Genomic DNA, 13,985 nt, shown 5'->3' on the forward strand with positions numbered 1-13,985 from the left:
TGGTGACAAGCCCAAGCTTCGAATATACTCCATTGACTACAACCCTCTGTTGCCTGTCACTCAGCCACTGCCTTACCCATTCAACAATATTGGAATCCAAACTCAAAGATTGTAGTTTGTTGATAAGCCTTCTATGTGCAACAGTGTCAAAAGCCTTACTGAAATCGAGGTAAGCAATGTCTACTGCACCACCCTGATCTATAATTTTAGTTACCCAATCAAAAAAATCAATAAGATTAGTTTGGCATGATCTCCCTGAAGTAAACCCATGTTGTCTCTGATCTTGAAATCCATGTGTTTTTAGATGTTCAACAATCCTATCCTTTAACATGGTTTCCATCACTTTCCCCACTACTGAAGTTAGGCTTACTGGCCTATAGTTGCCCGACTCCTCCCTATTACCTTTCTTGTGAATGGGCACAACATTCGCTAACTTCCAATCTTCTGGGACTACTCCTGTTATCAATGATTGGTTAAATAAATCTGTTAATGGTTTTGCTAGTACACCACTAAGCTCTTTTAATAGCTTTGGGTGTATTCCATCAGGTCCCATTGACTTATTTGTCTTTACTTTTGACAGTTGAAATAGAACCTCTTCCTCTGTAAACTCACGTATAATAAATGACTCATTTATCCTTTTTCTTAACTGAGGTCCCTTTCCTTCATTTTCATCTGTAAATACCGAACAAAAATATTCATTGAGGCAGTCAGCTAGACCATTATCCTCATCTACATACCTTCCTTCTTTTGTTTTTAATCTAACTAATCCTTGTTTTACTTTTCTTTTCTCATTTATGTATATAAAAAAGGTTTTGTCCCCCTTTTTTACTGACTGTGCTATTTTCTCTTCTGTGTGTGATTTGGAAGCTCTTATAACTTGCTTAGCCTCTTTCTGCCTAATCTTATAGGTCATTCTGTCTTCCTCACTCTGGGTTTTTTTATAATTACTAAATGCTAACTTTTTGGTTTTTACTATTTTGGCTACATCTGTGGAGTACCACAGTGGTTTCTTGAATTTTTTGCTTTTACTGACAAGCCTAATGCAATTTTCTGTTGCCTTCAGTAGTGCAACTTTTAAATAATCCCATTTCTTTTGGACTCCATTTAAATTGCTCCAGTCTGATAATGACTCCTTTACACATATTCTAATTTTGGAAAAGTCTGTTTTTCTAAAGTCTAAAACTTTTGTTTTTGTGTGGTGTGACTCAGTCACTGTTCTTATATTAAACCACACTGACTGATGATCACTGGATCCTAAACTTTCACCTACAGTAATATCTGATACCAAATCTCCATTTGTTAACACTAAATCTAGTATGGCCTCTTTACGAGTTGGCTCCTCAACGACTTGTTTTAGAGACAATCCCAGTAGGGAGTTTAGAATATGTGTGCTCCTGGCACAAGTAGCTATTTTTGTTTTCCAATTTATATCAGGAAGATTAAAGTCACCCATGATGATAACTTCCCCCTTCATTGTCATTTTAGCTATTTCTTCAACTAGTAGATTATCTAACTCTTCAATTTGTCCTGGGGGCCTATAAATCACACCTACACGAGTTACTGTGTGATTACCAAATTCTAACGTAACCCAAACTGACTCTATGTTCGCCTCACTAACCTTTATTAGGCTAGATTTTATGCTATTCTTTACATACAGGGCCACCCCTCCCCCTTTTTTGCCTTCCCTGTCTTTTCTATATAAAGAGTACCCTGGTATTGCTATGTCCCAGTCATTTTTCTCATTATACCATGTCTCAGTAACAGCGACTAAATCTACACTATCAGTTGCCATTATTGCCACAAGTTCATGGATCTTATTCCCTAAACTGCGAGCATTTGTAGACATGACTCTAAGCTTATCATTTTTTAACACACTTGCTACAGGCACCTTCTGTCCTTGTTTTGCGGGATGATAGGTTATAAATCACGTGGTCCGTCTCACAGCTAATCCTGTGTTTGATGTTTTATTTTTTTCGGGTGTGAGGGTGATCAAAAGATTTTGTTCTAACTGAATGGCCACAATTTACACAACCAAGACATCTCATGCATCCTAAGTTGAGGAATTTTTTTCTGTGCTGGCAAACTTTACTCTGGGTCGGTGTGGACGAAAAGGTCTCACAAATTCCTTTCTTGCTTGTAGCACATCATGGGTATTTGTCCAAAGCTTTTAGGTAAGGAGGGATCTCCTGTGAGGATGTTCCAATTACTTCTTACTGAATCAGATAATTTAGAACTAATGGTGTTAAATTACATGGGGAAAGTCAATCTCTGTATCTCATTTGTCTTCTGTTGTCTCTCTGTTACCTTCATAGCTTGTCGTTGTGCCTTATCCAAAACTCTGTCCAATACAGAACGACTATACCTATGGGCCAAGAATATTTTATACATGGCCTTCAACTGAATATCAATCCGATCAGGTAGAGAGTTGATACGAAAAACTCTAAAGAATTGTGATAGCGGTAGAGATTTTATAAGGTGTTCAGGATGTGCACTTAAAAAGTGAAGGATGGTGTTCCTATCAGTCGGTTTTGTATAGAGTTGATATTCCACCTTGCCATCCTGAATGAAGATCTCTAAGTCTAGATATTGAAAAACCTTTTCATCAATCTGTGGCATCATTTTGATCGGACTGGATAAGTTATTTATGTTCCTGACAAACTGTTCAGCCTCTTCAATCTTTCCCTTCCACAGTACCAAGATGTCGTCAATGAAACGTACATATTTCATAATATTGTCCGTGTATTGTGTCAATATATGACTCTTTTCAAAGGCATACATCTAGGCATTTGCATACATGGGGGCCATTGTAGTTAGAGTGAGTAACTCCATGATGAATTCAATAGGTGGACAATGGGGATTGGATGAATGAGATAAAAGTTCCTGCATAGTCTCAACACCTTCATCATGGGGGATGGCTGCGTAGAGATTGTGCACGTCTAGTGTCATTAGTACCAAATTATTGGTGGTTTCAATATTTTTTATGTATCAATCAGCTCTTGTGTATCTTTGATACATGTGGGAATACTTTCTACCAGTGTTTTGAAAAGAAAGTTCAAATATTTGGCAATGGGTTCAAGAACTCTGTCAATAGCTGAAACAATAGGGCGACCTGGGGGTATCTGTGAATTTTTCGTAAAGTGTACAGAATAGGTATCCTCGGATTTGTTTTCCTCAAAAAATTATACAAACCAATATCTATATACCCAGATCGCAACCACATCTTTTGACTTTAAACTTTGAAATTGGATTCTGTACAACTTGGTTCTTGTGTCCCTTCTCGAAAATATCTTCCATAATCCAACCAATCAGAGTGTTCTGAGTCATTTTACACAGCGTGGGAAAATTCCAAAGAACTTTACCACGCTGTGTAAAATTATTCAGAGCACTCTGGTTGGATTCCAAGCCAACCAATAAGAATGTTCTGATGGGTAAATAGTGAGCCAATCAGGTAAGGCTCACTATTTACCTATCAGAGCGCTCTTATTGGTTGGCTCAAACCAACCAATTAGAGCCCTCTGAGTCAAATTGCAGGGCGTGGGTAGGCTTTATAAGTCCGGGCGGGCCCTCGCTGGGTGTTCATGAATAATTTTTTTTGGCGTCAGGATTTTTAACTTTTTTTGGCATTTTTTTTGTGCTCAGGTCTTTTTTTATTTTATAAATTCAACCGGCTTTATGGTTTTTAATTTGGCTTTTTGTGGGGCTAAAAAAATAAGATTTTGGGGGCGTGACTAGGGGCTTGGGAACCCCTAGTCACCCCCCCACCCGTTTTTTGTTTGTTTACATTTAGATTCCCCACCCACCACTCATGGGTGGGGGTCGGGGGGAGGACAATAGGTTCCTCCCTTATTTTCATAGCCATTTAGGGCCCCCACCCGCTGCTCATGGGAAAGGGCTCAGGGCGGGGAACAATATGTCTTCCGTCATTGTCATTTGACAATGCTAGTTAATAAATCGGTGGGGGGGGGGGGCTTTTTTAATAGCTGGGGGGTTCACAACATTGAGCAGCCACAGGCTGCTCATTGTTTAGTAGACATGCCCCTACTCGCGGCATAGCGAGTAGGGGCATTCGGGAGATTTTAATCTCCCTTATGCTATTATGGGGGTCATATTAACTCCCATTGAGTGAGGGAGGACATGTGGGGGGTTAGGAAGTGGCGGGGAGCCCAGCTCCCTGCCGCTTCTATTTTTACATATTACAAGGAGGGAGCTGCGAGACGGCAGCTCCCTCCTTGTAATAAACGAGTGAACAAACACACACCGACATTCAGTCTTTGTTTGTTTGTTTGAAATTTCTATTCATTCATTAGTCTTTCTGACGAATGAATGGTCAAAATTCCCGTCCAAATGCCGCACTGGGCATGCGCAAACATTAAATATAGGTAATATAGGGGGCGTAGGGGTGACCAGGGGGCTATTCGATGTATTAGAGTCAGGAGTGGGGGGGGGTAAAAAAAAAACAGATTTGGCCACGACTGTGCCACTTTAAGAAAAGCAATGCTAGGAAACAGGCTTCCAGGGATCTCTGTGTCAATTTGTACCCCCTCCAAAAAGGACAATGCCTTAGACTCAAACTGTTCTGTCAGGGAGAGAGTCGGGAGTAACCAAGGAGAAGAAACCTTAAAAACAAACTAAAGTATTTACAATTAATAAGGCAAGGCAAAGGCCTGCATTAATCCACTGCCAGGCAGTGAGGGGAATAGGTACTTGTGGTGACACAACCAAGCCACACGCAAACAAGGCAGGAAATATATACATATAGTCAGTAGCTGGGTGGTCCTATCCCTGTGCCGAGCACCAAGAAAGTGGTAATCAATGACTACTACAATAGACCAGGGAACCCAATCTCTCAAGATAGCTAGGAGGGTATTATGAGTAAGGGAGTGCCTTGTTGTGCAATCATAGGTACCAGCCTTAAGGCATTTGTCGGTTGGGGCTTCATAAACCGATTACTAGCGAGAGCCCACCCGGGTCACCCAAAAAAACCGTATGTACCTGTACATACTGGCAGTCCTTTTTAGTACATAAGGTTGAATTTTGACACTAGATACATATGTCTGCTTAAATGCAATAGAAAAAAGTTAAAATCTTCACAATACAGATTTGGTCTCTATAGTGGTCTTCAAATCCTCAGCAAAGTCATGAAATAAAAAAAAGCAGAGAAAAGACCAATCGTGTGGTATGTACAGGTATAGGATGATACAGAATTTTGTGACACAAATGGTCACTCACATGTAGGAAAGCTTCACACAAGCTCTCATGGAAATAGTAGACCGTGGTATAATCCCCGCTAACATATGCAGTGGGACTTCCGAAATTATTCAAGTAAAGATATGAAATAACAATGAAGACAACCTCCAATATTGTAAATGAAATGTGATAGTGTATAAAGTAGCACAATCACAAGACTCCAAGCTCAAGGAATTGGGCATACAGCGGTACTGTCCTCACTTTTGGATATATGATGTTTGTGGTTCTCTCCTCAGTGGTTCAAACGGTAAATACAAAGAAGAAAAGGTATATAGTGCTCTTTGTATCAGTGGGCGTGAATAAGTATTTACATTTATTAGAGCAATACGCTCACTAATAGTAGCAGAGGTGGTATACTCCCTACCAAGGATGTGATGTCCAGCAGGTCAGATGATTTACATCCTGAAAAGCAAAGATAATGAATTAAGAAAATCCAAAAATGTACAAAAAAAAATTTTTTGGTAGCAATAAAAGAATAAAAACATTAAATATAAAATGACGATGCGTTTCTCTTCAGAAAAAAAATATAGTTCCTGGCAGTGTCTGAATCTATAGGAGATTTTTCATGTGATGTTCCAATTAATGTTTGCACTTACCTTGTCAATAACAGGAATGTACTAGTCCCACCACACAATAGTGCCTGCAAGCTGTTCCTCTATATGTAACTTAATTTAATATGTACAGATGTCCTTATAGACAATTTGGTTTTAGATTGAAACCCCCCTTATAAATTCAGACATAGCCAGGTACTGTATTTTTTCAGCGGACGAAGACTATACAATTGTCAAAATGCATTGGGATTTTATTATTTTATTGTTGTTGTAAATACCACCTGAACCACTGAGGGAGAGTACCGCAAACAACATATATCCACAAATCACAATTGTACCGCTAGATTCCTGATTCCTTGAGCTAGGGGTTTAAAGGGATACTATGGGCATCAAACAACTTTAGCTTAGTTTTGGTGTATAGATCATGCTCCTGCAGTCTCTTTGTGCAGGCTTAGCCACTCCTCCGCTGACTGTAACTCACACACTCTGCATTAAAAAAATGGTTTCATTTTCAATCAGATGATAACTTAGTTTAAAAGTTTTTATCTCCTGCTCTAAAATTTGAACTTTATTCACACACAGGAGGCTCATGCAGGATCAAAAAGACTATTAAACAGAGCAGAAGATGAGAAATACTAAATGAAACAGAATGTGCAATAAAGGTAGTTTAAACATTAGATCTCTTTACAGGAAGTGTTTAGAAAGGCTGTTCAGGGAGGTGTGACTTAGGCTGTATAAACAAAGTGATTTAACTCCTAAATGGCAAAGGCTTGAGCAGTGAGTGCAGGAGCATGATCTATATACCAAAACTTAATTAAACTAAAGATGTTTTGATGCCTCTAGTATCTCTTTAAACTCCAGTCTTGTGAGTGTGCTGCTTATTTTTATATACTGTATTACATTGCATTTACAATATTACACAATTGGAGGTTGTCTTCTTTATCATTTTGTTTCTCTACTTGAATCAATTTACCGTAAGTCACGCAGCATACGTATATCCATTAGCAGCCATTATACCCGTCTGCCATTTCCACCCGAATTTGTGAAGCTTTCCTACATGTGAGTGACCAAATGTGTTATCTCATCCTATACCTGTACATACCACGATCGGTCTCTTCTGTTTTATTTGATGTGTCCCCTAAGGATTTGAAGACAGATTGTATTGTAAACAATTTTGTAAAGCGCTACGGAATCTGTTGGCGCTATATAAATCGCAATAATAATAATAATATTTGCGCTCTTTTCTATTACTATTTTTGGTTTCTTTACACACAGCATATTGTGATCATAGGGGATACTGAATATCCTATGCGGTGCAACAACCTATATTGTTGGTTTCTTTTTTTATTCTTTTATTGTGAGTCCTAAAGGGACGCACTTTTTGTGTTTGCTATTTACTTTATTGTAGAGGGAAAGCTCTGAATCCTCTGCTTACATTATTTCTTCATATATGCCCCCTTGTATATCCTCCCTACTTCTAAACATTTAATGACTTTCAGCCTTAATGCTCATGATTTAGCCTTAAAGGGAAACCGTAATGAAGACCATTTGACTCCTTGAACCAGCATGTATGTCTGTTGTATTAATTATTCTGTACAATAATGCTTTCACTCCGTGTTTAGCGTTTTCCACACGCTGAAGAAGTGGGATAATGTTGAGGTAAAAACCCCTTGAAATGCAAACAGCTAAAATATATTAGATTTTTCGTTAGAGTGGGACTTTTTAAACTATTTAAGGTCACGATTTACTATTAGCCATTATTCCCTGGAAGATACTTATGTTAGGAATAATTGGATATAAGCGCTTCTTTAAATGGATTGATGCTAAAAGATAGTGCTTAATGTGCCGTTTAAGTTAGCACCTCCCCTTTTACATCAACCCTAAAAAAAAAAAAATGTGAATATTATTTTATTTATTATTTATATTTTATTTATTTTGTTTTGTAAGCTGGATACACTACTCACAGGTAATGCAATACAATAAAATGTTTTTACTAATACAGTCCGTACTTTTATATTTGCAACATAAAGTACATAGACAATGTGTTTATTTTATTTTAACAATGCCTATTATCACCTAGAAAGAACTTGTGACATGGTTCATCTTAAAAGAAGCTCTTAAGCAAACACTATGTATACCAAAGCCACTTCATTGCAATGAAAGGGTTTTGGTGCCTGAAGTGTTCCTTTAAGTAGGAGATCTCGATTAATTTCTGACTTCAGAATAAGTGTTAAGTTGAATGAACTACCAAGTTGAGTAAGCCAAACCGTATTATATTATTACAGTATACCTCTAGAAGTAACAAATAGACTAGCATTCTTTCAGTAATTTTATTTCAAATGCTATTCTGGTCAGTGTACAGCTCTCTTACTCCACCTCCCCCCATACTGAACACACCCAGTGCGAGTAGCAGAGAGACAGCTGGTAAGCAGTAGAAAAAAACTGGACTATTCTGTATGTTCATGTAAGATTGTTAGTGTAAGTCTGTGTATACAAGCAAGTTGTTAACTAGGTTTGGGTATATAGCACATTACATATGTGGGTGTGTGCTTTACCACGTGTTTGTGTGAAGGACGGTGGGTGCAAGGTCCAAAATGTTTTTTTTTGCCTCAGACCCTATAAGTGATGAGAAGTTGCTGTGATTTAAGTAGTGTTCAGGGTCTGACTGGGGGGAAATGGTGTGGAGTTTTGTGTAAATTCGGTTACAGTTGTGTTGTGTTTGTCGTGTAATATGTATGGCTAAGGGCTGTAGAGAGTGTGAGTATAGGTAATGTAGCGAGTGTATACATAGGGGCTGCAGTGTATGTGTGTATAGATCAGGGGTAGGCAACTTCCGGCACTCCAGATCTTGAAAACTACATCTCCCATATTGCTCTTACAGCCATAATGCTGGCAAATTGTATTGTATTGGATACACTTTATTGTATTGGATACAATTCATGCTTATTAAACCTATTTTTCAATGTTTAGAAATGTATGTGTCCTTAATTGGTGAAGACAAACAACAAAAGTAGTGTGCAGCGCAGATACGTGATACCACAAATAAGATGCAATACATGCACAGTGGAGGTGTATATACCCAATAGAAAACACACAAATATACCCCAAGTATAAACAAGATCAGATGGTGGATTATCTTTTGTCACCCCTGTCCCACTATATCGATACCCTCGTACAACCTCTAGTTGTGTGTACCCGCGCTTATCTGAAAGATTCCATTCATGTTCTTCAAACTTTGCAGGAGGTAATTTGGTTAGAGGAATACTTTTTACTGACCAGTGATGTGAGCACTCTGTATACTATTATTGAACACCATAAAGGCTGTGAAGCAGTAGAGTATTTTTTGAGGAAGTCTGATTCCTTTAAGGATCAGCAGATTAATATTATTATTAGGGGCATTCAAATGATTTTACAAAACAATTTTTTTTTGTTTTTAGGATAATTTTTACAAGAGGGGTAGCACCATGGGGACCAAGTTCGCACCCAGCTATGCCAATTTGTTTATGGCATATTGGGAAGAGTCATTAATTTATGCTGAGCATGGCTGGAGTGTGAACTTGGTCCTCTATAAGGCGGTACATTGATGATATTTTTTTCATTTGGAAGGGTGATTTACCTTCTCTTAATAATTTTTTGGTCTATCTTAATGCTAACTCTTGGGGCATTAAACTTACTTCTGGGATTAGTAATCAAGAAGTTCATTTTTTGGATTTAAGGATTTTTGTTAATAATAATAAAATTATGACAAGTACTTATTTTAAAACTGTCGACGTCAATAGTTATATTGATTGTGACAGTTGCCATTTCAAGCCTTGGCTTTCTAATGTCCCCAAGGGTCAATTTATAAGGCTTAAAAATAATTGCATGGAGGAAGACACTTTTTTAGACCAATCTGAAGTTTTAAAAAAACAATTTTACCAAAAAGGATACGAGAAAGATGCCATAGAACAACAATTTAAAGCAGTTTGCACTAAACCTAGAGAAGAACTTTTAACCTATAAAAAGAGAGATAATAATAATCGGGAAGAAAAAAATTTTATTTGTGATTTTAATTCCCAGAGTTATTCCTTTCATAAAATTAAAAAAAAAAATGGCATATTTTAAAACAAAATGAGGACCTGCACACCTTTATAGGAGATAAACAACGGGTGGTATACAGGGGTGCTAACAATTTTAAAAATATTTTAACTCATAGTTGTATTCCTAAGAAAATAGGGTCAAATAAGGATGTACATGGAAATGCCTTAAAGGGTTTTTATAACTGGGGAAATTGTAGGGCCTGTAAAACTAGTAGAATTTTGACTAGAAAAACAGAAAAATTTCAGTCTAATATAACAAAAAAGGAATATAGTGTTAAAGAATTTATAACTTGCAGTTCTAATAATATTATTTATTTATTAACGTGCATATGTGGCTTGCAATATGTGGGGCGGACGATCCGACAACATTGAAGATTAGAATTAGCGAACATTTAAGAAATATACAGAATGGGGTATTAACCCATTCTGTATATGCACATATTCACCAAAATAATAATGGAGACACAAAAGCCCTGCATTTTATGGGGATTCAGAAGGTTTTTAAAACCCTGGAGAGGGGGTGACCATTTGAGGATCCTCAACAAGACGGAAATGAGATGGATCTTCGATTTGGAAACCCTCTCTCCTCATGGGTTAAACATTGATTTTGATATGTATAACTATATTTGATTCAATGGTTTTTTATTATGAATATTGTATAGGTCTTTTATGTATTATTCTCCATTTTATATATATATGTTTTTTCTAATAATTACTATATGTTTGTCTTTATTTATTAATGGATTCCGTTATGGACACTAATGGACTACAAGCTGTGATTCTCACAGTATTAACACCTGGGGACAGTATGCGTGATTTTTAGAACGCATGAACATTATGATTGGCTACCCGTGGAACGCATGGAACCCGGAAGTAAAGCATGAAGCTCCGAAACTGGAAGAAAATGGTCGCGGCTACAGCAACCCCACAGGACCAAAGAAGGATGAGAGATTTCATCGTTGATTGGCTATTAGGCGAAGGGGGCGGGTTGGAAGTACCCGTTTCCCTTTGGATCATTTTCTACAAACGCTATTACCCGAAACAGGCTCTCAGAAATGGGATGTATTATTGAACTTTCCAGCATTTGATTTCTGGCTACCATCTGATCCTGTTTATACTTGGGGTATATGTGTGTGTTTTCTATTGGGTATATACACCTCCACTGTGCATGTATTGCATCTTATTTGTGGTATCACATATCTGCGCTGCACACTACTTTTGCTGTTTGTATTCACTTCTTGTTGTGGGATTTTGTGATTATTCCCATTAAGTGTGTTCTAGCTGCTTTCTCTTAGCGCCACGGATTATACTGCTTTTTATATCCTTATTTGGTTAAACATAGGTTTTAAATGTACATTTACTGCTTTTAAAATGGTTTAAATGTAAGAAAAAAACTCTCTCCGCTCAGTGCACATGCGCACTAGTGGGACTTACTAACACCATTAGCCCCGTGAAGAATTAATCACAACTGATCAGGTGACCGCAAATTGACGTCAAGGTGGTCAATAAAGAGAGACTTAAATATGAGATTAAGTCCGATCACGTGATTGGAGAATACCGGAAGGACGTCACTCTTAGAAAGAGACATGAACCATCCGCTGACCCGGAAGTGACGCATACGGAAATGACGTACCCAGAAATAAGCGACACGAGCAGAGAGAAGAACGCGCCTTTTTTGGAATATTTAAACAAGGACTGTGAGTTGAAGCAATATGCACTTTGAGACAGTCTATTGTCGAAACGCGACAGTGCGGTTGTGGAGTAGAGATAATTTGTTTATTGATGTATTTTAAACTTATGCTTTATTAAAGTTTATTCTTGCTACTTATCAAAGTACCCTTCGAATATTGGCACTCATTAAGAACCAGAGGGGGAACTGCAGTATCCAGTGGAGCATCAGATTTTCCAACACTTGATCCCAGCAACCATTTGCTTTTATTCCAAGGCGCTTATAGTCTGAGCCTACTTCTAAAAGCTCAGTACCACGTGATTGGGACCATTTGGGTCTATTTTTTTTTTTTTTTTAAATCATTCATACAGGTTATACTATGATATAGTGTTTTCTGTTTTTTAGGATATATCCTGATAAATGGTAACCTGCATGTTTGTTATTATATGTTAATTGCTGTGTGCTCTCTTTACTATTTACTCACTATAATGCTGGCAAAGAATCATGGGAGACTTCGTCTAAAACATCTGGAGTGCCGAAGCTTGCCTAGAACTGGTATAGATGATGTAGTGTGAGTAGGGGATCTAGTGTGTGTGTGGAGAACCCAGAGTGTGCGTAGAAGATTTAGTGTGTGGGTGTGTGTAGAGGATTCAGAGTGTGTATAGGGATTCTATTGTGTATAGAGGATCCATAGTTATGTACGGGATCTAGGGTGTGTGTATAAGGGACGTAGTGTGTTTGTCTAGTATGTAATATGTGTAAGGGATGCACTGGGTGTGATGGGTGCAGGGTGTGAAAGGGGCAGTGTGTGTAAGGGGTGTAGTGCTTGTGTGAGGGGTGCAGTGAGTGTGTCTGAGGGGTGCGGTGTTTGGGGTGCAGTGTGGTGTTTGGGGATCTGTGGGGTAAAAAAAGAAAACATATATGTACCTTTTTTGTAATTATTATTTTCTTATTATATTTACCTCACATCTTACCTTTGGCAGGGGGCGACCTTGTTGCCAGCCCTGGTGGTCCGTGAGGAATGAACTCTACCATGCAGTTCCTGGGGTAGAGTTCACTCTTGCGAGATTGGAGCATTGCCATAGTAACCGCGGCAACGCTCCGATCTCACGAGAGAAACCCGGCGGAGCTGCAGGATACAGCTCCCCCGGGTCCTCTATCCCTCCCTCCCCCGCCAGCGGCCGCATCTTAAGGGTGCATTGTGTGTTTGGGGTGCAGTGAGCGGGTCTGAGGGGTGCACAGTTTGTGGTATAGTGTGTGTGTGTGTGAAGGGTTCTCTGTGGTGTAGTGTGATGTTTGGGGTGTAGATGTATGGGGGGCAGTGTGGTGTTTGGGGTGTAGTGTGTGGTGTTTGGGGTGTAGGTCGTGTGTGTCTGAAAGGTGCAGTGTGAGGTTTGGGGAGCTGTGGGGTAAAAAAAGAAAACGTGTACTTTTTTGTAATTATTATTATTTTTTTTTTTATAAATCTGTTTTATTAGTATGATACGAAGTCAGAGGTTTAAATGTACAAACATATTCGTAAGCGAGGACTCGCATGTCCTAATTGCTCGTAACCAGAAAAAGTAGTATACAAAATAAGTGAACTGTTATCATACAGAATTATACATGACATATACAAAGTCGGCAAGGCAGACGTAGTGTTATAAACAGCGTTCAACATATAATGACACCATCCTAATTCGCCACATAACAGAGCGGACAGCCAGAAGTCACCTTTGTGTAATGCGCTACATGCGTCTGAATGCGTCTAAATGCGTCTGAATGCGTCTGAAGTGTACCCTGCTAGTCATGGTGGTGTACATGAGGCGTTGCGATTAGCGTCGCTATAGCGGGGTGCAATCCAGGTCGGGTATAGCTAGATATCATGGGTCTTCGTGTGGCTATGAGGCTCTGCGTCACCCGCATGTAAGAGTATGTGCGTGCGTTAGCGGTCATGCGGACCGCCGCCTTTTTACCAAACACCACATCCCTACTCAAGTCAGTTGTGCATGAGACCCTAAACCATCAACCAATTCCGTGGGAGGCAGTGTGAGGCAAACCCAATGTCCACCTGGCCGAATCGCCCGGCCCCTAACTTAATAGAAACGTATCACCACATCTAGCGTGTATTATAGTCATGTGTTTGTAACAATTGAGGATCCTAGAGAAGAATCAAGAATATATAGATGGAGAGAGAAAAGGAATTGAGAGGGAGTAGAAGGATAGGCGAGTCGCTCCCAAGTTCAGTTATAGGTGGTTTAGGGAGGATATGGAGGGCAGGGGTGGTCAAGTCCCACCGGGCCAGGTGCCCCCTCTTCCCACTCTCAGTGGCCATTAAATATGAATGCAAACCATGGTTGCCACAGCCCTGCGTGTCTGTCCCCCCTACCAAGCAACGAGGCCCGAATTGCTTCCGCTCCCTGAATCTCCTCCACCCTACGAATCCATTCTTCCTTCTTG

The sequence above is a fragment of the Pelobates fuscus genome, chromosome 12, assembly GCF_036172605.1.
Source record: "Pelobates fuscus isolate aPelFus1 chromosome 12, aPelFus1.pri, whole genome shotgun sequence".
Lineage (NCBI taxonomy): Eukaryota > Metazoa > Chordata > Amphibia > Anura > Pelobatidae > Pelobates > Pelobates fuscus.